At 44.6% G+C, this 27,047-nt stretch overlaps 1 protein-coding gene and 1 long non-coding RNA gene across 2 annotated transcripts in view; one reads left to right on the plus strand and one right to left on the minus strand.

The window, feature by feature from the left end:
* Positions 1-27,047, minus strand: part of LOC135393810 (uncharacterized) — a 129,027-nt gene that overhangs the window by 61,694 nt on the left and 40,286 nt on the right. The window contains exon 2 of the long non-coding RNA XR_010422721.1: positions 6,338-6,374. This is a non-coding gene — a long non-coding RNA (uncharacterized LOC135393810). The remainder of the gene's footprint in view (positions 1-6,337; positions 6,375-27,047) is intronic.
* The window catches only part of LOC135393806 (cell adhesion molecule Dscam1-like), a 293,651-nt gene that overhangs the window by 27,523 nt on the left and 239,081 nt on the right, over positions 1-27,047 (plus strand). The window lies entirely within an intron of this gene.

The following is a 27,047-nucleotide window of genomic DNA, read 5'->3' on the forward strand; positions in this document are numbered from 1 at the left end:
CAACGATGCTCTCGCGCCAATCGGGTCAGATGTTGCCTGGCGTCCGCACCTTGTTGATGTAGTCCAATAGATGTCGCAACCCGCACGCCGCGGGAGATTTCGCAAAGCCTGATAGGTAATGCAGTCGGCGCCCGGACACAATTTCGCCTTTAGATGGCGTAATGCGTGTTGCAGCTCACTCAGTGTAAAGGGAAGTTCAAGGCCGGATGTCGCAACCTACTGAATAAAGCTGAAGCCAGGAATGTCCCTTCGGCGAAATCGTTTGCGAATTCATCAGCGTGCTCTTCTATAATGAAGAGTTCCTGGCTATGGCATAGGAAATGATGAAAGCATGCCTACTGGTGTACCCTATCAATACGTTCGCAACGCCCCATATCTACTTGGCCGGCGTTTGTTCGTTTAGCGACGCAAGGGACGATCTCCACTGCGCGCGTCGAAGTGTATTTGCAAAGCGAAGTAGGACCGCGGATACCCCACGGTACTCTGTCCTGTTCTCAGCACAAGGCAGTTGCCGCAGAACGCGCTGAGGTCTTCCGTGAGCTGCGCACAGGCGCAAATCGAGCTTTGGGCCGTGACAAGGAACGCTGAGGGTTGCCGACGCAGGAGCAAAGCACTGTCTTATCGAGCTGTAGATGCCCATGTTATTCAGGGAAAATCGTACACGGTGTCTGTCCCAGTTTATTACTGTGCATCGCCTCTTGGACGTCTTTTTCTTACTTGCCAACGTGACCTCAATGGGAAAGTGGTTACTTCCCCGGGTCTCGCGTAGAATGGCCCAATGTCCTAGGAGGTCGAGGGAGCGCACGGTAACGTCAATGGCACAAGAGTGAATAGATAACTGGAGTAGATCTACACGTAAGGTGTCTCAGCCTATTTGTGTGGCGATATGCTGTACGTGCCGCAGGGCAGGACTGCGGATAATTTCGACCACCTGCGGTCCTTTTGACGTGCACCAGAAATCTCCCACACACGGTGATGGAAGCGATGTTTACCTCCGCCACATTGCTACTAGCCATGAGGGTGACACAAGAAAGTGGCTTCACCGGTATTGGCTACGACTAAGTTCAAGTCTGCAAGGCAACCCAGCGATGACGGGGTTGCCACCCCTGTGAGGTAGACACCGGCGAGCTCTTTCATTAGCACCACTACCTCGCCGCGCTTATTTGTTGTCTATCCCCTGTGCGGATGGTGGGCATTGAGGTCGCCGCATATAAGTATGGGTCCTCTGACTACCCACTACCACTAACTATCCGACTAACTATTCGACAGCGGTCAGCATCTTGAAGCCAACAGTGTCGGAACTGTAATCTTCTCATCGCTGAGCATATGGGACAGCTTCTGGAACTCCCTCATGTTAGATCATCCGACGACGTGATGAAACTACGTTGGCTTCATGACACTGTTACAGTAAGAATGCGGAATTTGAAAAGCTTGTACCTAAAATCTTGTACCTTGTAAAAATACCTGAGAGCACTTATGGCATCGTACCTATGACGGCACCGCTACGTAAACTCCCTCCAGACTTGGAGCTAGAATACTATCGGCATCAGAAGCAACTTTCTGGAAACGACACTATGTAGGTCGTCGCATATAATTATGGGTCCACCAAAAGTATCTCGTAGTTATGTACGAAACATTTGTTATGTACGAAGGAGTGAGGTGGCGTCCCGCTGCATGCCTGCGGCCTGATATAGATGGACATTACGTTGGTCTTGTGGTGGCCTAGCGGGACCAGCCGCCACACATTCCGCCGTTTCGTCGGTCAGATGCTTGGATGGTAGATGATGATGATGTTGGATGTCTGGAAGGACGAAGATGGCCGTACTGCCGTGTTTAAAGCTGGGGATAGCGGGTGAGGTGTACTACTTGACGAAACCCATTATATTGCATGAGTCAGGAACATTAACTTCCTGAAGAGCTAATATACTGTAGTGGGTTTCTCTTGGTCGAAGTTGCAGTACTGACACTTGGGACGCGCAGCCCGGCACAATTCCGCTGCAGTATTTTGTGGTGTCCCTCCATGTTATTTCGGAGCGTCGCTGACTACGGACGGCTGGTGGGCTACCCAGGGATACAGCTTAAGCAAAACGGACAAGGTATGTTGTACAGGAGCCGAACATAGGATGATGATGACGATGACAACGACGACGACGATGATGATGATGACAGTTTTATAGGCTCAACCACAGTTTAGGTCTCTACGTCGCTTGATAGGGTGATTTTCGTGCCACCACTCCGCGATCGCAGGGCTCTGTTTGCGGTACGCTGTAAATCGTATTATCACCACAGTAACAATGCAAAATAAAATAAAATAAATAATAATAATGATTTCATACAATACTAAAGGTATTCCATAAAAATTTTTTTAGCATTTCGAAATTAGTTTTGCCGCCTACCGCATTGAAACGCGTTTGGGGCAATGCTCAAAGATGAAGCCCGTTTCTTAATGTTCTCTTTCGAATTTATTTTCCATTCAAGTGATAGACGGCGAAATGATATGCAGCCTGTTCACACAGCCTTTTCAGACAACTTTGGCTGTCAAAAGCGAAACATTCCCCGAGATGTAACTTTTGCACGTCTCGAGATAAAAATTAAAAAAAAAGACCAAAAAGTTTTTTTTTTCCTTTTTTTACGAAAACGAACTTACCAAGCTCTTACCTCTGAATCCACCCAAGCATCCCTTACCCACCCACGACCACAAGCCCTAAAAACTTTAATCTTCCTCCCTCTAAACTTTCTTTCGCGTAATTCCAAGAGCTAGCATTCCGAGCAATTCGTCTGCGCCACAAGCCAAACAAATCCCTCGAAAATCTCCACCGAGAGCACGTGAGCGTCGAACCTTTGCACGGCGGGCAACACAAAGGCGGGAGAGAAGAGCAAGTCGGTGTCGCCTGAAGACGGTTTTTACATCGAAATACACGCCGTGCCAAGGGGCGTAATTCGTTTAGTCTCGCTAAAACAAAGGCTAAAAAAGAAAACACAGTTTGTTATTCTTCTTTTGCAACAGGGTGCGGGGCGTGCGGGAGACGCGGTGTTGCGAAGCTGGAAGAAGAAATGTTCGTTTTCTCCGCTTGGGCAGCCAGAATGCGTGTTCCACACGATAAACATCGGAGCTCCCCAACGCAAACGAACCGATACAGAAACAAGGACATAAAAGGAAGGAGGAGCACGGTAGGAGGAAGGAGGAGGAGAAGAGGAAGAAGCAAGTGTGACGCGAACAATGAGGTTTCGAGAATAAGGAGGATGAGGAGGAGGAAGAAAGGAAAGGGACGGTAGACGGAACAAGTTCGAGGTGAAGAGAAAGGGGGTGAGGTCTTAAGAAGGCGACAAGAGCGCGTGATATGAAGGGAAAAAAGGTAGAGAGAAAAAAGAGAGGGTAAGGCGTTTTTAGTGTCTCATGGGACAGGGGAGATCTCAAGGAAGGAGAAAGAAAGAGTGTTGCTGTAAGATAGCGAACGTGCAGGTATGTTGGGCGGCACGTTTTAGCCGACAGGAAGGGAATGTAAAGCTCGAAAAATGTAATTTACAGGAGGGGGGGGGGGGAGATTAGATAACTAGAGGAAAGGTACAGGGTAGAACTTCCTGTCCTGTTTTGGGACGTGAAAATGACAGTGTGCGATGTCCGTATGCAATGTGGGACATTTCCACGGCCTACGATTAGTTCCATAAGGTAATGTCCATCGTCGTATGCACTATCATAAGTCAGGAATGATCTCATATCACTAAATGACGTACCCGGCTCGAAGGTGTAGATCCATCCAATCATGCTGCTTCCAAAAAACAAAATGGGAAAAACAACAAACAAACAAAAGGGAACAGCCCCATGAAGGCAGTTCGTGACTTCACACCCCTCCCTCTTCTGGACCACCACAACGTTTCCCTTTCACGTCGCATCGAGCGAAGTACGGATGGATCTGCTCATTTGTGCATATGCACACACAAAAAGGAAAAAAAAACACACGAGAAATACCAAGGAAGATTCCAGAGAATGTGCAGAACTTCTAGAATGAACCCGTTTAATGGTGTCAGCGTGACACCTGTAACTGCCGTCACAGTTATTCTATGAGAATGGAGTAAAATGGAACTCCATTTGGACGATATAAATTTTACACAAAAAAAAAAGTGTTCTGAGGGACAAGCTACTTACTCTCGTAAAGAAGTTGTGACGCCACCATTTTTTTTTTTCGCAGTGTGGTTTAAGATGACTTGCCCGCTCACTTTCGTTTTGGGTAGCTCTTCTTCCTCCCCTGAGGTCAGCAACGGGTAACCGCACGAGCGACTTTATTGGGCGAGATGCCCGTAGAAGAGAGCGAGGAGGACAACAAGCACGTGGAAGAACAAGTGTACCAGTTTTTTTCCCCTTCGCTCTGTTGTGTTTGTTTCACAGCGAATTTCACAAACTGGAACTAGATATATTTTGAAAGTAATGAGTTCTTTTTCGGGTTATTTAATATTCTACTCAGTTACGTTTTCCAAGGTACTGAATAACTTCAATACTTTTTTGAGTATCTTGCACAAGCCTACCTCGTACTAGCAGTCTCCGTCGACGTGAAACAGACAAAACAAAAAGATATTCGAAGGACAAATATTATCCGTCCATCAATCTATCAGCCACTGCAACGCCATCCAAAATAAACACCAGCTTGTCACTGCTTTTTTTTTTTCTTTTCTAACAAAATTACCGAAACTAATGGGGCTTTACGATCCACGCTACCGAACAACGAAGGAGCACAAGGGCCACTTTACTCTCGGATGCGAGTTAGAGATCCGTCTTCAATCACAACGTGACAACCCCTCGCTGCCATGCCTAGCTGAGGGAAGGAACCCGGGTGGCACCTCACGAAAAGAAAGCCCTGACTTTGCGATCGAAAAGATTTATGGCGCCCCCCTTTCAAGACGGAATACCGCTGTGACTAATCTTGCCCCTCAGGATAGCGGCTATGTGGAAGGAATAAGAGGCATAGAGCATGTTAAGGAACGGGTCCTTTTATGCGTGGAGCTGTCCTAAGACGTAGCTTGGTTGGGTCTGGTGGAAGAGGCGATCAACTCGAGGGTGTTTTTGGACAGAGCTTGTGCAGTTTCGCTAACAATGGCACAACGAGTAAAACATTATCACGCATTCGTGCTATGGACGATGAACGATGAGAACACAGGGAAGCGGAAGAAATCGATACACGTTACGAAACGATAACGCGTTATCGTTTTAATGTGATCGGATACGCCACCTCCTGTAGCGTGCATCCAATAGACTACTGGAGCTACTCTTCTTTACGGTGTTGTTACGGTACTTTCCTCGAAGACGTTGATTTCACAACTTCTTTAGAATTCGAAACAATCACAGCTAGAAAGATATTGTAATCCGATGAAAAGGTAGAAAAAATTACCACGGTGACATACTGTTACGCGCGCCGTATTATGGGCCATGCCCAACAGCGGTATTTTAGACGTAGCATGGTCAAGTTGAGATGGACCCGGAATATCTAAACGTAGACGTATTGAACTAAATGGCTATTCGTCGCACAGTCCAGGTGACAGCAGTGAGCTCGATGAACTAATTAATTTTTATTTATTTATTTAAAACAGTAACAACAATGAAGTTGTGGAGGGAACATAGAAAAAAAAAAGTCACCATGGTGACTTGACGAGCTCGCCGTTCCCACGTCTATGACAGGCAACACGTAGCATCTAGGAGGCAGTAAATAAGGCACTAATAAACTAACGCACCTCAGAAACGAGGCTAGTAATAAACTAAGGCATCTCATAAACTAAGTTAAGCATAGTCTGCGTACAGATTTCCCAGACATCGACACTGGATCGTCCAATTCATTCAGAATGCATGGTAAAAGATAACTTACACTTTGTGCACCATAAGACGTCGTACATCGAGGTGTGTACCATGATGCTCGAGACCGATAATTATTGACAAAACATTTGTTACAGATTTTCTTGATACTCTTTGAAAAAGACAGAGCAACTAAACAAGTTATGCGCTCTAAGTATATTACCTTTTTCAAAAGGACCTGCCGTTGTATGGGTGTATGGAAGACAAAAAAAGATGCGAAGAAATTTCTTTTGTAGGATATGTAACTTGTCAAGGTTTGATTTATTCGTGGTACCCCATACCAGAAAACAGAAATGTAAGTGAGAATAAATCAGGGCGGTAGTAAAGTCACATTAGTACACGCTTTGTTACATATGAATGCTATTTATATAAAAATCCAAAGGTCCGCGACGGCTTCGACAGACTATTATTAGATTATCATTATTATTTATATTATAACATTGCGTTACATTATTATATAATAGAATTATTATTTGTCATTATTATAGCACTTACCTCAGGTATCTTGCTATGACTTACGGAGTCTTCATAACTGAAAGACAGCAATGAGGCAGGAATTTTGACTTAGGGAAGACTGGTGAAACCAGCGTTATCAAAGAGTTCTGTAGTATAGCAAAACAGAGAACGATTCCTCATTATGTTACCCGGAAGTCTTGTCATGAGTTTTGAGGAACTTCGTTGTAGTGGGAGGAGGTAAATTGAAACACTGTGAAGGAAACATCACCGCTCTCTCTCTTTCTCTGCAGCATGACCCCTGCGAGTAACGCCTGAGCTAGGCTACGTGCTAAAACCATCAATCTTTCTCCTTATCGTTTGCGTTCTCTTCGTCTGCCGATAACCCTATCCGTCCATTCACACGAGTGACATTCGCCGCAGAAGCGGAAGACGCGGAAAAACGTCGTAGCTTTCTCAGCACGAGCCCTCAACGTTAAGTGTTCACGTACACTGCTTACCGTGGGGAATATCCTGCAACACAGTCACAAGATATTCCGTAGCAGACGACAGGAAAGACACCGACGGTGTCGTCTGCGAAGCGTCGTCTGCTAAGTGCGCAGTTCGCCACTCCCGATATTCTGCACTGTGTGAATGCTAACACGGGAGGGAACTTTGTCTCTGTAAGCAGACGACAGGAAAGACGCCGACGGTGTCGTCTGCGAAGCGTCGTCTGCTAAGTGCGCAGTTCGCCACTCCCGATATTCCGCACTGTGTGAATGCTCACATAACACGGGAGGGAAGTTTGTCTCTGTAAGCAGACGACAGAAAAGACTCTGACGGTGTCGTCTGCTAACTGCGCAGTTCGGCACTCCCCACGGAACTTCGTCTCTGTAAGCAGTGTTTTTGCTTTTTCTTCCGCTAGAATTTTCCGCGAGGGCATCGCTCATGTGAACACACAGTATATGCCTTAATATGTTCAAACGCGCGACATAGCTGATGAATGCCTGAGACGTCTACATAAATAATGAGGTACGCACAATTCTGAAAGGTGGTATCGAATTAACTTCAGACCAGCGGCGTGTCCAAGCGGGTTAAGGCGTCATGCTCGCTGGTGGGTTCATATCCTACCACCGCCTGTCCTGTCTGAGGTTTTCCCTGTGTTTTCCGAAGACTCTCCAGACGAATGTCGACACAGTTCTACCTGAAGTCGGCCCAGGACGCATATTAGCCCCCCCTGGTCCCCCACTCGTTCCTGCTGTCCTCTCTGCATCTGTCCACATCTGTACGCCACTCATTGCCACGGTTGCTTCGCGGCGCTAAACATAATTAAAAAAAAAACAAAATTAAAAAAAAAGAAACAACTTCATCAGAACACTGATAAGCAGACCGTCTTCGTCAAATGTCTGTCGATGTCCCAGCTGACCAGCCGTGTTCAGTTTCAATTCCTTGCATAGCAATCCCGTTCTTAATTATCTCTTCCTGCACATCCTGCCGTATCCTTCCCCCAATGTCCCCTTCTCCTTCGACGAAGTACGGGTTGCACTGTTAGTCCTAAGAATGTGGCACTGCCTGCACGAGGGTCCCACATGGTGCGAAAGTCCTGACTTAGCGATCGAAAAGATTTATGGCGCCCTTTTCTAGACCGAATACCGCTGTGACTAATCTGATGCCCCGAAGAGACGGAAAGGAAGGGGGGAAAGTGGGCAAGAAGAGGAAGAAAGGGGAGATTGATACGCCTCTTCAGGAGAGAGACCTTCTAAATGATGGGAGGCTCAGCAACAGTCGAGACTGAGGGGAAAGTAAACAAGAATTGCGCCCTGCCAAAGAAGAAATGCCCGAGTTGATAGAAAGGTAAACCGAGCAGAATTCTATAAGCGGGACCCATAATGGGATCGAGACTATTTGCTTCATGAACGCGTGAGATCCTAAGACATTCGCTGTAAGAAATATTTCGATGTATTAGTAAGGTGAATCGCACCTTCTGGAGCTCTAGGAATGTGTTTCGAAACATGCGACAATATTTCCGTTCATAATCAGGCGGCAGCGATAACCATAGCGCCTGCGCAACCGCCCTGGAAATTTTAACCCAACTTGAAGCAAATTTACACATTCCGTTCATAAAGGCTTCTAGTGATAGCCGTTAAGTGAGAATATTCGTGATTTTGCTAAAATTCACCTTGGACTGCTGCCCATGATCCCTATTAATGTTGCCTGTCATGCGAGTAAAACTGTATGCACATAAGAGCATAAGAGGTCACTTCCGTGCATAGTCTTCAGTCAGGTCTTTTTCTTTTTTTTTGGTGTGCACAGCTCGAAATAGTGCCTATGTGTTTATAGCGATAGCTTCCATGCAAGAAATGTACAGCCCTCGCTTAATAGGTGAGCTCTGCAACAGGAAAAAAAAGAATCGATACATCCTGAATGGATAAATATTTCTTGAAGATGGCATTAAAGCGAGAACAGTATTCTTAATAGTAATATCATAATGTTAATATTATCCTAATAGAATATATCCTTGTGTGTTTCTCTCTTCATTGACTTCGTTTTCCTCGAAGACGCTGACTTTTAAATATCATTCCACAAATTCAATGTGAATATTCCGGGAACATCTTGTGGACGCAGCCACTGTTGCTTCGCGGCTTTAACACGGAATACTAATAAGACTAATACGACTACTACTACTACTAATAATAATAATAATAATCTTCTGGACAAACACAATATATATGCTCGAGTCGACAAAAATGCGGTTCAGCAACTTTAGTCTCTAAGAAGCTTTCAAGAACGTATGTCTGCATCAGCAGTACCCCGGAGGAGTACACAGCCATGAATGTTTCTGCGGTATTAAACTACACGCTTGTAATGTCAATTTCACTTGGTTGGGGATGTGAATCATTGTGTCTTTATTCTTATCGCCCTTTGTTGTGACCGTTAGTATCACTTTTTTGCATTCCGTGCAGAGAATACAATGCGTGTTGCGCCCCATGAAGCGCCTGCGTAGCTGAAAAAAAAAAAAAACAGAAAAAAAAGGAATGTTAAAAAGGAATAAGTTCCCAGGGCACCGTTTAGAAACATAATATATAGCCAAAATATAGCCAAATAATATAATACGAAATATAGCCAAACATAATCACGGCGGACACCAAGCTTCCCAGAGCAAGGTACATCCGCGTATTTAAAAAAAAATTATGGAATGATTAAAGACACACATTGAAAACGATTGCCATCACATGTATTCATATATCTAAGCTGCATCATATAGCTGTAGCTTTATCCAGGAAGCAAACATACATGTTGCACCTGCCGTTTGACAAATTATATGTGCGAGAAGCATAGGAGGCGCTGCATTATTTATAGGGTCTCCTGCTTTCTTCTTTGGAAAATGTTCGAGCATGCTGTTCGAACATTCTGCCGTCGGCCGTAATTTTTTCCGTATCTCTTTTCTAGTAAGGGGTACCCGAGAAGGTATTTAACTGAAAAACAAATAATCATAATAATAAACTCCAGAACGTTCTAGTTGTAAAACTTCAACTTTGATTTTCAAAATTACTTTAAAAACTTACTTTAAACAGAGAAATAGGGACGACGAACACCCAAGGGGTTCGCCGAATCGTTCATTTACTGCACATCATTGCACATATTTGGTGCATAGGAGGAATAATGTTTGCTATGCCTGTATACTGTCACAGCCGGACGTATCTTTTAGTTTCTCACACCCGACGGCCGCGATCGCTTTAGAATTGATCTCGTCGTAAAAGGCTCGGCGATAGATCACCCGTATATGTTCATGAAATTCACCGCGTGATTCATTCACTCGGCGGATTGCCTGTCGTAACTGTACCGCTGCAGTGTCAATACCGGCAGGTACTACATCATTGACAAACTGAAGACAAACACTGATAACGGCCTGAAAGCGATGCGCCGCACATTCGACTAGCTCACGCACGTCGTATGTGCGTGCTTGCATGCAATCCTGTCTTTGTCTCCTCTATACAGGATATATCGCTCATCTCGACCCTCTGCGGGTTTCATACAACGGGGCTTTTGCATATATCCATCACATGGAGCAATAACCCTCCTTTCGGCAAAAACAGACAGAAATACATCGGGAACTGTGAATTTATAAATGGCAAGCATGACTAAAGCAACGATTGCCTAAGGTAATAACTTTTTTTATTCTTTGTTACTCCTAGCAAATATGCTCTGAGTAAAAATATGTATAGAAGCTTGTAACTCTCAGGATATTAACAAAGCCTGAGTATGGATATTGTATGAGTCGTTTGACACAACAGGAAGAGCCCGCCTCTGTGTGGCTAGTAACCTATCTATATGCTACCTTGACACGTGGTAACCCTGACTTGGAATTAATAACGTAGAGCTGAAAAGAGAAGAGCGTTGTAAATAATCATTTTGACCCTTTTGGGCCGAATATAACGAAGTCGGTTAATAAGATCCTATATGTACAGGGTGTGTGCAGAAAAACATGACCCGCATTTAGGCACATAGCTTGTTGCCTACCTAACTAACGAACTTCCGGTGGCGCACGATGGCGCATTTATGCGTGCGAAATCTGCAGAAAAATTGTGGAAGCCATACTCAGCTTAAAAAATAAACGGAACAACGAAAACGTCGGCTTCCGTGCATCAGAACAGGGCAACATGGTGGACAACAGGGTGTATGTGAAAGGGCAACACTGTGGACGTAGGAGAGTTGTGTTCAAGTACCGCTAGGGGAGCTATGGGTGCATAAATCGAAACGATGTCCCACATGGATGCTCATCGGCAGTACCCCTAGCGGTGCCTGCACATAACTCTCCTGAGACCGAAATGCACTACCATGCACTGTCATGACCGCCCTATTCTAATGCTTGGAAGCCCATGTTTTCGCGCTCTGTTTATTTTTTTACACTGAGTATGGCTTCCAGGATTTTTTTGTAGCTTTCGCACGCATAAATACGCCGTCGTGCGCCACCGGAAGTTCCTCGGCTAAGTAGACAACGAGTTACATGTAAAAATGCGGGTCATGTTTTTCTGCACACACCCTGTATTACACAGGAGGGAATGTTGAAGCTGGTGTCTTTAAGCTAGACACGCTAACGTAGCGCGAAAAAGGTGACGAGATGAAACGCGTCGACCTGTCCTGAATGGATTCGAGGGATGTGATTACATATTGCTGGTGAAGGCTCCAAATGCTTTTGGCCTGAGAAAAGTTTCGAATGCCAGCTGACGAAGGTGAGGAGGGGGAAATCGCAGTTCGCGTTTTAGGCAGCCCAACAATTCGGTTCGCTTTCGCAGTTTTTCGCAGTTTTCGTTTTGCTTTTACGCGGGTAACTCAATTCAAATCGTTTGTAAGTGCATGGGACACCAAGATACCTGTATTCATAGGGCTTACTGCGGGCATACCTGGGTAAATTACTCCTAAAATGTAATTAAATTACATTACTCATTACTCCAGCTAGAATTTCATTAAATTACATTACTCATTACTGCGATTGAAATGTAATGAAATTACATTACAATTACTACGAAAAAGTAATGGCATTACAAAGTCATTACTGCGAGCTTAATCGTAAATATGTTGAGGATGTGGAAATTAATTGTGGGCGTTGCAATTCTTTCAACTCGCCAATTGCCAACTCTCTTTCTGCCAAGTTCGAAAACAGAACACAGACTCGATTCTTTTGTAAAAAGTAATGAGCATTGTCATTGAAATGACTGCCCAAATGTAATTAAATTACATAATGTCAAAAGTAATGAATTACATTACAAATTACCAGAAAATGTAATTCATTACTGTAATGTAATTCATACAGTAATGACATTACTACCCAGGTATGACTGTGGGTAACTGGAAGTAAGGGAGTTACACACGTACGCCTTGTTTACGTACCTTCCGATTGTCGAACGCCTTTCCTGCAAGCGGCACTGTTGTCGCGTACTGGTACGCGAGCGACGAGCTCGAACGGCTGTCGCATTTGATGACTGCCGGGACGTTACGCGGGCGTAGGCGACACTACCTGGATAGATAGAGAAAACCCGCTCACGCGTCGACGTGACGTAACAACTTAGAGTTAGCCAATCAGGATCGCGTTTTCAACGGCCGTAGCCAATAGCGAACATGCTTTCAGCGGTCGTAGCCATAGAGACAAGCCACCGTCGGCCACTGTCGTCTGCGAGTAGTGAAGGTCCCCGAGTACTAAATGGGAAAAAATAATAAAGCGCAAAACGGTCCCATATTTTTTATCAAGACTGATTTTCTGGAAAGCGTTTTGCACTTTCAGTTCTTTCAGTTCGCACTCTTATAAAAAAAAAAAAGGTGGAGCAGTTACTCCTTTGAGGAGGTAATAGTAGTGGCATATGTTGTGCCTAAAAGGGTGCAAAGTTGTACCTGCTACCTACGTACACGCCTTTTTGTAGCAATTTGGAGATATGATAATTGCTTTTACCACCCTTTTACACCCTTTTATCAGACGCTATGTTGACCTAGGTGGTAACTAAAGAGGTTACCTTCTTTTCACCCCCCCCCCCTTTTTTTTTTTAGAGTGCAGAGGTGCAAATTTGTGAAGTTAGCTGCAATCATTTGCGAGTTTTTTGAACTCGCAGAACGGAAAATCGCGGTAGCAGACGAATTCTGACTTTATGTGTACACGTAGCGAAGGAGGGAGAGGGGGCATAAAATAGACCAACACATGTGTAACGTTCACTAGACTAACCCTGCAGGTGGCGTTCGCGTTGGGCGTCGTTGAGCTGGATGGCTTCTACAGAGTTCCATCTTCGGCAACATGTTACTGAAGGTGGTACGAAATTTAGAATAGCGATGGTAGAAGGGCCGAATTTTTCAGCAGACTGAGGTGTTCATTGTCCCGGTCACCAAATGTAGAGGAGATACATGAATCCTGATCGGCGATGATGGCAGGTCCGGGATGTACTGGGGAGCTTCACGGGGCTAAAACTCCAGGACGCTGCCTACAGAACTGGAGCTACTGTTGTTGATAGCGCGTGTCCGTCGCAGGATGATTGATTGATGATTGATTATAGAAAAAAAAGAAAGATATTGTCTACTCCCACAAAAGAAATGAAATGAAAGAAGGGGAGAAAGAAAACTGAAAACATGGAAAGGTAAAAATAGAAAGACATCACCCCTTCCAGTCACCGAACTGTACGTGCATATGCGTAGCTACATCCCCTAGAAGTGAGCTGAAGTGCAAGAAACTAATAGGAACGGGGAACTTCCGCAAGATGACTTCCACATGCGCACCACGAACTTCGTTTCGAAGTATTTCGTACTGCAAGGACACGTGAGATGAAGGTAAGCAATAATCGATAGTTTTGATAAGCGCACCACAAGGTTATTCACGTCTCCAAGAAACGTTGAACCTAACTTCACAGAAACAGCGCAGACGACGATGCAGACGACAGCTCAGAGAGGCGCGTCGTTATTGCGTCGTCTGCTATGTGCGAAGTGAGCTACGCTTGGCTATACCAAAAATGATAGCTGCATTCGCATAAAATTTATTGAACACGAGATTCTAAATAAATGTTTAAGAGACAAGGACTCCGGTATAATACATCAAAATGGCCTTCGCGCATCGCGTTCAGGTCGTCGCCAGTGGATGACGCGGAGAGCGCTACGAATAGCTTGGGAAAGTCTGCATAGAGCTTTGGCATTCAACTCTTGTTTTATAGGTATTGCACATAGGAATGGTTGTCGACACAAATTTGATTATATTCTAGTGATTTTCTCTCTAACGTACAGACTCCCTTTTGGCGTACCAAGACGCCGCTCATAGTAAAAAGCGTCGTCTGCTCGCGGCATCTGACCACCGAAAGATGCGTAACGACCGACTTAACGTTTACTATAAATATATGCGCTGTATATTTGGGAAGTCCTAAAACGTAACCAATATTTTAATTCTCGAGCATACGAAAGCTGGCGTTGCTTGTTTTCCCAAATCGTAGAGGACGGCGACATGAGCACGCTAACAGAGACTACGTCGAATGTGAGGGAAAAATCAGTATCATGTTGGTTTTAATCGACACCTTTTATGTTAAGTTGCAAAGTGATAGCGGGACGACAGAATCATAATTTTCGAGAACAACTCAAATGGTTTCCGTTGCAACCGTTGCGTCACAAATGTACTCACAGTCTTATTTACGCTAGATCGATAATTCTATTTCGAAAGGTACGCATGTATGCTATTACTTTCCTAAACACTGCGCTGAAGATACTGCCGCTTCTAGTTTATGAGCCTCCAGCAAGCGCGCATATCAGGGTTGTGGAATGGGGTCACCATTCCAATGCTATTCCGAAGCATGGAGGTTTGTGATAATCCCATTCCTTCCCATTCAGAGAGATGATTTGAGAGATGACTCAGATTTTAAAAGATGGAATGGTTTTCAACGAGGACTGTCTTCCGTTCTGCTATCTGGCTTTTGCCCAAAATTCTCTAGCTAAATAGGTAATTAATTAATTGTAGGTAATTAGTCATCTTGTAGTTACGTACTCTCTTCCAGAGGATGTCCGCCCTGCGGTATAACTCAATTATAAAAAACGACATCTGTGCTGCTCTCATAGTCTCTTTATAAAAATTTTGGAAGGGATAAATATAAACACCCTGTACAATCATACAATGCAACGCAGTATCATATATGCAGTAATTCTGTGCGATTCGAGTTCATAACTACTTATGTAGACACGCGCTAACTAAAGTGACGGTGAAGAGCCTTAATCTTTCGTATCACTTCCCTATGAGATCCTTGCGTTGAGCAGCTTGATAATCCATCCCTGTCAATGCTGCTTCCAGGATGACCAAGGAAAATATTACTTTTCTGCCCGTTCTTCGTAACACGTAATTTGGGAAAGTCGTTCATCTTCTTTCCTGCTCAACGTTATACCACGTTGTAGAATGAACGTCATGAGCTCGATGGTTTTAAGCGCGAAGGAAGCTGTTTTTTTTTTTTTTAATACAAAGTTGAAGCGTCCATGAAACTCTAGTTGAGTGATTTGAGAGAGCACCAGGTGGGCGAACTGATGGTAATGTGCTTGAGGCTCCGCAAGCGATGTGAATTATCATTAGGTAGATTTTCTCGTATTTATATTTTTCACAAAACCAGGTAATCCAGTTACTTCCGGTGAAGAACTCAGCGCGAGGACTTAAGGGCTAGCGTTATAGTTCGGCAGAACGGCAGCAAAATATATCCCATCCCAGAAAATAAAGCTTTCTATGGAACGTTGGAGACACGTTTTCACGACGGCGTCTAGCCTACTTCCGTCTCCACGTCATAACCTTGAAACGTTTCTGGTCATGCCGACCAAACCTACGGATGCAAATTTCATTCGCGAACGACAAAACCAACCTGCATTGTCACGTTGAGATGCACATAATTTGAATGCATAATACGGTCTGACCCCGAACAGCGAAGCTCTGATTGCACCAGTAAGCTGCTCAGCGCGAAACGATGTTCCAGTTCTCTGAAAAGTCGTGTAACAATATGCAGAGTACAACTGAACAGCAATTCGATACGCCTGACATGCTGATTGATTGTTTCTCCTACGTGCACTCTTCCAGTGCAGTGAAAGCACGCTTTACAGGAGACCTCCCAGGACGCAGTTTGTCCGACTTCACTTCCTATTTCTAGAATAACGTTGCGTGGGAAGATTCAGCAGTGAAGACATGTGTAGTTGCAATGACGCATGCAAAAGTAACAATAAACTGCGTTAAAAAGTGAACGAAAACCACACACGACGATACCGTGGCCCGCTATGATTGGACAAGTCGTTCGAGGAGACCAATGGGAGACTGCTACGACAATGCAAAGGATGAATCCCGTACCTTTTGTTTTATTGTCAAGGTAACGGCATGTTTCTTTCCGCGGGGGGACATTTTTGTACTCTAGTGCCTTTTTAACTTCGTTCTTTGTAGCAGTGTACATCTAACCGCGTAGACGGTTATCTGACCGTAGCTAGTGAAAGCTGCCAAGGGGCGATGACGGACGATGGGATGGGACGACACAGCGTAAACACTTTCAGTAGCTTTCACTAGCTTTCAATAGCTATGTCATACCAACTACCCCAACTTTGCACTTTAATATCCCACCGTAACGGTTGTCATAAATGAGGTTCAAGGGAGCGAATTTTTGGGCGTGTTGGTTGAGCATGATAAAACGGGTTGAAAGCACTAAGAGGACAAGGACAAACACTTTTGTTTGTCTCACTCTTGTCCTTTTAGCGCTTTTAACCAGTTTTATCGTGACATAGATGAGTTGAGTCATATGTCGTGTCCGCAATATTTCGCGCAGAATCATCAGCGGTTCCCAAGGATCCGATGGAAGTTTCCGTGCAAGCAGTACACCGACTGCTTCCTCGAAACGTTCGTGCGTAAACGAGATGTGGTCCCGCTCCCACGGATTCTAAGCGCTACAGGATAGCGGCTGCTATCCCCAGGCGTGCACAATGCACTCACGAAACGGGAAACAGTACACCCCCGGCGGTGTAGTTTCATCCTTGTTACATCTTCGAGGCTCTAATGAAGGCACGGCTGACTACCCCTACTCTGGAACGAACCACCATCTACTCTATTCGTAGGCAATACTGCGTTGTCAACACGCAACACTATATTGCAGCGTGCATAGGAAAGCAACAACAAATACATGTAGTGACACGCGGGTTAAAATGAGATACGAAGCGATGAGGTGATACGATAATGGGTGAGTAATGATATTAAATAATTTTCCTTGGCATGACACGAAGCCCTCCGGCCAGATAATGTTACTGTAGAAAGGCATAAAAATCACTCTTCCAGTCAGGGTCTTCTAAAGTGTGTGTAGAAAAGCATAGGAGAAAAGCATTGTTGTATACGTAAGTGGGAAGTTTCACGTAAGTTTCAAAGAAGCTTTTGTAAGAAAATAACCTGGCTGCTTCGATGCCTCTTTGCAAAACAAATTGCTAGTTAAGCTGATTTGTTCTCTCGTGAACACATAGAACGAAATATTTCATGCGGGCAATTAGGCCAGCAGCGTCGAACACATTACACGAGGCACACAAATTAAGATTATAGCGTGCTACCGTAATTAGGAATTTATCAACCAGTATTTTCTGCTAAACGACGTTACGTATGTTTCCGACACAAAGGCTGTCACACCAAACCGTTTGAAACACTTGCGTCTCCAGGCATTGCAAAATGCCGACTACAAGAATTTGTCGCTCAGTTCATCCTAGAAAAAAACAAGACAACCGCCATCGTAATTCCCGAGCCGGATTCCCTGCGTGTTCGTATGATATACGCACGGGTCGCTATGTAAAACTTCTCACAAATAAAAGAGAAACTAAAACGTGAAAATAACAAAAACGTCAAAAAACAACTGCGCAGGGACGTTCCCAGTCGAATTACCAAAATAGCGCACGGTCGGTCGCTTCAGAAGGCAGATACGAAAAATATAGCGTAGCTACCTTATTGAACAGAATTGTCGCTCCATGTCGCACGCGGAGTTCTTTCATTCGTGACAGTTTCAAAGCGATCCACATGCATACGTCGCTGGCGACATCTCCGATATAAATATGCGCATGCGGGTGCAGCTTTCCGGGCTGCGAGTGTCGCTTTATCGTTTGGAAAACAACCGGAAGTTTGCGGTAATAGGGGAGGAAAATCGCTGAAAACAGCACTTTAAAGAAGCAATGGGTAAAGCGTCAGAATGGCGGTGAAAAATGACCGCCATCTCATGCGTCAGTGCGGCCCTTTTAACGAGGAAATGCTTCATTCCTATGTGGAGATGGCGGTCGTGCCAAACGGCGTTACCGGTGTGGACGCGGTTTCATCGTAAAGTGCGCGCGAAAGAGCAATAATGTGTCCTATAATTTGCTTGCGAGACGGCTTTGACCATCTCGAGGGGGATAAGCATTACTTCCGCTCCAACGTGCTGAAAACTTGCTACTCCAAAGAGGGTTTGCACGCTAAACCCGGCGTAAAAAGGTAGCATTGAAGATGTGGAATGAAGATCAATAAAAAACGGGTCGTTTCGATATTGGATGCGAGTGAACTAAAGCATTCGGCTGTTGTAGCTTGAAAATATCTGCATTGTTCTTCTGCGAGCTAGCCATGGCTGTGCAAAGGCGAAGTGAAACAACCAGTTCATTGGGCCACACAACAGCACAACACAACAAGTTTTGCGTTGTTGACTCTGTTCGCGTCCATTACCCCATTTGCTGTATTTGCTGTACTCTAAACAACCGGCTCTTCGATTTATTCGGCGTAACCTGGCCGAATGTGTCACAACGCATCGGAATGGGGCGCCTACACTGTGACGTAGTTACACTTTTACTGTATTATGTCCGGCAACTTCCACCACTCCCTTCGCAAAGTGCCAAACTGAGTGAAACTACAAGTCTCTTGCAAGCCACTCGTGAAGTGTCAGCGTTTTTTTTTTTTTCTTTGTCCTTTTTCTGTTTTACGCGGAAAGCAAACTGTCCATTAAGATCAATTGCACGCTATTTCAGGCGCTCAACCACATATAGCCATGGGACTACGCTGCGATAAGGTAGCGGTATTATGCGTGGCTTTCACACTCATGAAGATCGAACCAGTGATAAACTGTCATAATCGAACGAGCAACTTCGTGAAATGATCGCCACGTACCAATTCGCCAATACGCCGACGCCAGAGATGCCTTTCTCCCTCCGCGTCTCGACTTGCATTTATCGAGCTGCTTGCCATACGGCGTCTTCATTGCTCGTGCCTTCTTAGAGCAGCAGCGCGCGTTTGAGAAGTTGTTGTGCAGTCTGGTAATAAGGATTTCTGAAACCTCTCCGTATTATTTTTAGTCCGTCCAACTCCAAGGATTTCTGAAGAGGTCATGCGACTTTCTCGCTTGCCTCAACGATAACAACGTTCCGAGGCGATCGCCAGTACGGCATCTGGAACCAGAATAGTCAAATGAACGTGTATCGGGACAGACACGAGAGCTACCCAATACCAAACAGTTGTGGAGGGGAGGAACGGGGATCGAAGGGATTGTTGAAATAAATATTTTGTAAATATACAGGGTGTGTGCAGAAAAACATGACCCGCATTTAGGCACATAGTTTGTTGCCTACCTAACTAACGAACTTCCGGTGGCGCACGATGGCGCATTTATGAGTGCGAAATCTGTAGAAAAATTGTGGCAGCCATACCCAGCTTAAAAAATAAACGGAACAACGAAAACGTCGGCTTCCGTGCATCAGAATCAGGGTGTATGTGAAAGGGCAACATGGTACACGTAGGAGAGTTGTGTTCAAGTACCGCTAGGGGAGCTATCGGTGCATAAATCGAAACGATGTCCCACATGGATGCTCATCGGCAGTGCCCCTAGCGGTGCCTGCACATAACTCTCATGAGACCGAAATACACTACCATGCAGTGTCATGACCGCCCTATTCTAATGCATGGAAGCCCATGTTTTCGCGCTCTGTTTATTTTTTTACATTGAGTATGGCTTCCAGGATTTTTTTGTAGCTTTCGCACGCATAAATACGCCGTCGTGCGCCACCGGAAGTTCCTCGGCTAAGTAGACAACGATTTACATGTAAAAATGCGGGTCATGTTTTTCTGCACACACCCTGTATATCAATACATATATATATAAATATAAATATATAAATAACGACGTTCGACGGGGGGGGGGAATATGTTTATTGAGAAAAAAAAAAAACAAGGAAAGGTTAGTCAGGCAAAGGCCGACTTGCTATTCCTTTCGTAAAGAGGAACGGAAAAGGAAAGGGGACGTTCGACGGCTTTTTGTCTGTAGCGTTGACGACACGGTTAGCTACGAGGGTGGATCACATATAGACTAGACTTTTGTTGTGGAGCGCGTTCTATCAATTGGCGCGCGCTGCCGCTTGTGCACGTGCTAATTAGATGGGTCAGTAGTTAAGTGAGAAGGCGACCGGTCTCGTTACATTTCCTCAGTAGTCCGTCATACGATGTCCTAGAAAGAGGTAGACCCGTCGATTCCGCAACGTATTATAAAGTTTCTTGCTCGTGAGGGCGTAAAACCGACCGAAATTCTGCACAGATTCACGGCACATAGTTCGGAAATCAAACACTGTCAAGGCCGCGTCTGTTTGCCTGGCGTAAGGAACTTGTGGAAGGCCGTGGCGAGGTTGTAAACGAAAGCCCCTGTCAAAGTCAAGACTCGGCTGTCACCTGGCAAGGTGCTTGCAACTCTTTTTTTTTTTTTTTTTTTTGTGGTGGTGGTGGTGGTGGGGGGGGGGACCAGTGCGGCACTCTGCACATTGATTTCTTGCACGATCGTTGCACCATCAACGCTGCATATTACTGTGAACCTTTCAGTGAGGGTAAACTTGTTTATCGCAGCAAAACGCGTGACCAATCAACACGTAAAGCGATTCTCCTCCATGACGACGCCAGACCCTACACTACAGCCGTTACATGTGCAAAATTAAAGGAATAATTTAATAATTATTAGAATATATTGAGAGCAATAATAAGAGCCGAATATTGAGAGCATGTCAGTACGCCCATGGAAACGCAGAAGAAACTTAGGACAAAAGAGAACAATAGGGTGAGAGCAACGCTTGCAACTTACAAAATACGTAATAATATTAATCGCGATGCTCGGTCATACTGTAAGCCCATGTTTGCGGCGACCTGTTTTCTATCCCACCTGTCACGTAATATAGGAGTTGAAATAAACGAATGCGGTTGACCACGAAAAATAAACATATTCAATAAGGATCACAAGTGGAGACAGTGCTTCTACAGGACAAGGAATAAAAGGGGAACTTGATTAAAAACTAAGAGGGGGTATTCGACGTTTCGACAGCAGCGCTGTCTTCAACAGGAAGAGTCTGTTGAAGACAGCGCTGCTGTCGAAACGTCGAATACCCCGTCTTAGTTTTTAATAAAGTTCCCATTTTATTCCTTGTCCTGTAGAAGCACTGTCTCCACTTCTGATCCTTATTGGATACCTATATATATATATATAGTGAACGTTGAGACAAATGGGAGATAGAAGACGAAAGTAGGTGAAGTAACAAAAAAGGGTTTATTAATACTTAAAAGTTATAAAAGAGAGGGGCGATGTCTACGTTACGGCGGAAGCTCCGCCTTCTTCGGGACGAAATAGCTAAAAGGAATAATGAACCAATAGCGAAATAGCCAATATATGTGTGTATATACATATATATATTTATATTTATTTATTTATTTATAAAGACAAAGAAACAGAGAGAGCTTTGAGTTCGGCTAATGCCTTTAAACGTGCCAGAACGACGATAAAAACAATAGCAACAATGAAAAGTTAATAACGAATTCTATTGGTCGATCTTGAGCAGGCATCCGAATCCTTTACAAACCAATAAAATCCTGCACCGGTGGTGGTGGTGGTGGTGGGTGGTGAAAGGGCTTGCCGTTGTCGGCCTCACGTAGGTGGACAACGTCACGACTGACGCCCTGGGGGAATGTGTGTCCTGGGCCGACTTCTAAGGGAACTGTGCCGACATATGTCTGAAAGCATCTGAGGAAAACCCAGGAAAAACCCCAGACAGCACAGCCGGCACCGGGATTCGAACCCGGGTACCTCCCAGTCTCGACGTGACATGGCCAGCACGCTAACCACTGAGCCACAGGAGCTGGTCCTGCACCTGCACCGAAGGACCGAATCCAAGTGCACCAGCGAAAACCAATCGCGCTTCAGCCTGGAGCTTGGCGGTAGTCACTGCATGCACGCATCCGACAAAGTCAGCTAGTCATCACAACGCTCGCTGTTACCCGGCTGTGTGGGCCTTACAATATGAGGAAGTGACGACAGTGTGCTCTGTAGGAGTTCCGGCCGAATCCCACGTTTTTCGACAGAGCAAGAAAATGTCCTCCTTGACGGGGCGAGTTGATCTGAACGCTGGAAACATGCGAAACTCTCGAATACGCTCCGCATCGACCAGTGGAAACCGCGTTATTCGCCGTGGAGAGAAAGAGAGAAAAAAAAAAAAAGGGTGTCCCAGATACCCCAGCGCCGTTCACCATAAGGCTTTGCACCTCGGCAGAGTGAAGTACTTTCCAAGTTTCTCTTATCGAGAAACACTCTTAAAAACACATGCCACGGTTATCGCTGCGAAAGTGTTTTTTTTTTATGAAAGCCTAATACGACTTCTTCGTTAACGCTTCCCAATTGCCTCAATTTTCGGAGTCCCTGCAACAGAATGCGTAATTATAATGACCCTCACATCGACCCATACAATAGGCTTTTGTCTTTCCAAGCAGAAGACAACATGTAGATACAAAAGGAAAGATATAAAAAGGAGGACGTGCTGGGTGCAAAAATCATTTATCGGTTGCCATTGAAAGGAAACGTGAGATGGATAGCGATTGCGTTCCCCCCCTTGGTGAGTGGCGCTTCTTCTTGCTTATGTCGAGTTCATTGTTAGCGCAAATGCGTCCCACTTTGCATGCAAATTGTTACACGTGCGAACGTGTCTGCGCAGGACGCTAATGGTATGCAGAGACAGAGAAGAACACAGTTTCACTCCGGAAGCTGCCCGACTGAGATGATATTCTGAAGGGAAACTTTCTCGGAACAAGAATCACGTCAGAATTTTTTTTTGACTTTGTTCTCGAAGGATGGTAGTTGCGTAACTTCTCGTTCGCGGAAAAGTTTGTGCGCGTTATGCGTGTGAACTTTCATCCATGAAAAATCGCGAATAGAATAGAGTATAAATCGTACATGACGCATAAGCACGTCAATGAAATTAGATATGTGGGGCCACTGTCGTATGCTCCAGGTCCTCATTAAATTACTGGTTATTCAGAAATGGTTACGACACGGGTTGCTCTCTGGTTTGGGTTGCAGGTACACAACGGTTCATGTTATCAGAGCAAGAACGTAGACGGAGCTCCTACACTCTAAGAAAAAAAAAAGGAGTAAAATAGGGAGCAATTGCAGCTTCTACGTCCCGTAGATTGCATTACTCCTTATTTTAGTCACCTAACCCCCACATTTACACCCCTGGGCTGCAAATCGACACTGAACTTTGCAAATGATCTTCCGAATGCAACAGTCTACGTAAATATGTGCTCTTGGTCAACTCGATGGCATAAGGCTGTATAACTCAGCAAACTTAGAAAATTTCCACCCACACAGAGTAAGCAACAATTAGCGCTTCATTCTTCGCAAACTATGCCCTACGTATGTCGCAAGGTTTTATATAACTGGATACACCACGGGTGACAGTTTCATTTCAAGTATTTTCATGCATGCACACGAATTATGTACCTGGAACTATTAGAACAGAGCGTGAAATGCAGTCCCCACTCTGCCACATTCATTTACTCCCGTGCATTTACTCCCGAAAAGGGACTATTTTTTTGTGGCAATGCATTTAGTCCCCACAAGGAGTAAAATCACTCTTTTTTTTCTTAGAGTTTTTTTTTTAATTCCGTGTTAGCGCCGCGAAGCAACTGTGGCTATGAGCGGCGTACAGACGTGGACAGATGGAGAGAGGACAGCAGGAAGGAGTGGGGAACAGAGGGGTTAGTATGCGTCCTGGGCCGACTTCAAGGGGAACTGTGCCGACATTCGTCTGGAAAGTCTTCGGAAAACCCAGGGAAAACCTCAGACAGCACAGCCGGCGACAGGATTCGAACCCGTGTCACCTCCCACTCTCGGCGTGGAAAGCGGCCACCCTAACCACTATGCCACAGGAGCTGGTTTTTCCTAGAGTGTAGTGAAGACGAAGGAATGCGGACTTTGTTCAGGTGCTCGTTTAGGACGAAGAGCGGGACATCGGAGGAACATGAGACCGAGTTCAAAGTGTCGAGACGTCGTGGCAAGTGGGGCTGAGCGTACTCAGTTCGATTTGTGAGATTACACACACACACACACACTCATACATACATACATGGATGATGATGGGATGGACGATCGATGCCATTAATCCGGGGGGGGGGATATAGGTTTATTGCAAAACAAAACAAAAAACACGAAAGAGGGGAAAGGTTAGCCTGGCTCCAGCAGCTGACTTGCTATTCCCGCTTACAAAAAGGAAATCGAATTAATCGGTGCCATAACTGGACATAATGGCTAATAAGAATTCCTGATTCTTTCGAGGATTTCGTTCGTGCGCTATTGTTTGTCAAAGGCTGTGTTGAAGTAAACTGCCTTCTGTCCGCCGATGTGTCGAAGCAGTATTATTATTATACGCGCGCCAACGCCCGCCAAAAAAGGAAAGCGTAGTAATTTACGTTTCGGGCGTTTTCCGGTTAAGTTTGAATCTGCAATTAAAATTTTTGTTTGGTAAGTGCTCACTGTTTTTTGAGTGGTACAGATCGAAAGGTTAAGCGCAGTGGTGATTTCTTTTCTCCGGATGGGGAAAAACTCAGTAAATTGGGAACCAATTACAGCTTCTGGTACAGACAGGAACACAAATGGTCGTGGCAGCGCATCTCGAACCGCAGTAGGACTAAAACAAACCATTTGTCTTTCGTCAAGTGTACAGGACTTCCCTACACACGCAGGAAGCTAGAAGGTTCCCTAAGCACGGTCGTGGACGACATTTACATTCCTATTTTTTTAACAACTGGAGCAAAAAATTCGCACATGACATAATTCAATTTCTTCTCATTTTAGAAGTCAGTCTCATATTCGTTTCCTTCATTCACAAACGTCTATTATGTTTCGTTAATTTTTTTTCTGTGATTTATGCAGGCGCGTCACTCGTACGTGAAATATTCTAAATTAGCTACGAACTAAGCATAGACATCTACCTTTTATGTTCAAATAATGCAAATTAAAATAAGAAATACCAACAAAAAAAAATCGGGAAAGGCAACGCTGACAGAAAATCCATTACCGGTCCCCGACTGTCCCAATTTCTCAGCCTTCCGCCTTCCTTCATTTCAATCAACCATTGTTTTCATTTCTTTTTCCTGACAGGAAGCTTTATCCTCCGCAGCCCTGATGACAGCCGTCGCCAAGAAAAAACCAAGATCAGCCCAAAGGGTCTATACATATATACAAAATCCAGAGCACTCCCAGAACTCGCTCAATAGCAGGCGACAGACAGACATCACTACTCTTCTACCGGGCAAATATAGATACATATAAAGGAAGCGTTAAAACACAAACAATCATCCCAGTCAACAAACAATCTGATCACGACGACGGCGCAATCATTTTTTTTTTTCGGCGCCCTTAGATTTCTCTTTCTGTTATCATACCCGATAAGAAATCAAAGAACGTCTTTCGTGTTCTGTAAATCGACTGAATGACAGAAGTAAAAAAAAAAACAGAAACAGAGACTGCGCATAAAGTACTTGTTTGCGGCGGCGCGTTAGGAATACACATAAAATGGGTACGAATATGTGAAAAAAAATAAATAAATAAACGCCGTTGCTACAAACAGAAATCGTGCCCCATTTTCGTATCATCGTCGTCAATTACGAATACACCTCTCCATGCTCCAAGTTTTCGTCCGCTGTGCTTGGAATAACAAGATAAAAATAAGACAGACTGCTATTGGAGGGGGTCTTGAAAACGGAATCGGCAATCTTCGAACTATTTCTGCTTTATATATTTAGTTGTATTGTTTGCTTATGGGACGAGTAGTCACGAATAATGATCGAGAACAGTCACGAGAGTAGTGAGCTTTCAATAGTTACGCTCATTACGCACAAACGGCACTGGATTTCTCCAGACGCCTTTAGTTCTTTCTCGTATTTTCATCCTTCCTTCATCATCTTCATATAATATTCCACGTGCAATGGGGTAGGGTACCGTACCACCGTGGTGAAACACCCCATCTCATCGTCATCATTTATTGTTGTTGTTGTACAAACGGCGTTTTTTCTTTTCTTTTGGTGGCATTACATTTTAGAGATGTCGTAATATCGTACCAATAAGTGAAACTGCGCTGTATTGTTTAGTAATTTGGGAAGCTGGTAAATTATCATAGTTTCGGGACGAAATTTCGCTTGATGATATTGCCACGTACACAGTGGGAAAAAATATCGGTTTGCGTGAAATGAAACTCAGATTTTATCGTTACGTGATTAACTTCCTAAGAGGGTCCTAGAATGAAACTGAATAGAAATGAAGGAGAATGCTTGGCCGCTGCGTTTCACATGCGTACATTCAACGCAAGATGACGACAGCGTCCATAATCCAAACAAGCAACCAATCATACGCTCCCACAAATTGTTATGGAGCAGGAGCTAAGGATTGCTGGACACAAATCTGAAAAGCAGGAGGAACAACTTCTTATGGAAATGGAAGGGAATGGCCCTTGCCTCTTAGCGCGTGCTCACGCCTCCTCCTGGGGAGGGAGGGGGGTATATTTATTAGAAAAAAAGAAGAAAAAAGGACAGGTCAGGCAAACGATATGTCGGCTTGCTATTGGGCAAAAAATATAAAAGAGAAAGAAAGAAAAGGTGACCAACATGCAATTGGTGGGGCACAAATACGATACAGATGAGGGGTTACCGGTGAATGGAAGAGCGATTATGACTTTTAAACATCCATCCGGAGGAACCAAATGGAATATTAAAGAAAGCCCTGCAAAAATTAACAAAGACAATCATCTTTCAGTCAAGTAAAGAGGACATTCCTCCTGTTCGTTTCGTCGATTCCTCTGAGCATTCGGTTCACCCGTATACTGCAGATGCTCCAGTCCCATACCTTGGACGATCTGCATACAAGAGAGCTTGTTAGCGTGATAACGGTGTTTAAAATTTGAAACGAAGAACGCTTCCTCGAGTCGGAGGAAAGCAACAATGAGGACTGGG

Source organism: Ornithodoros turicata, chromosome 5 (assembly GCF_037126465.1).
Source record: "Ornithodoros turicata isolate Travis chromosome 5, ASM3712646v1, whole genome shotgun sequence".
Taxonomy (NCBI): Eukaryota; Metazoa; Arthropoda; class Arachnida; order Ixodida; family Argasidae; genus Ornithodoros; species Ornithodoros turicata.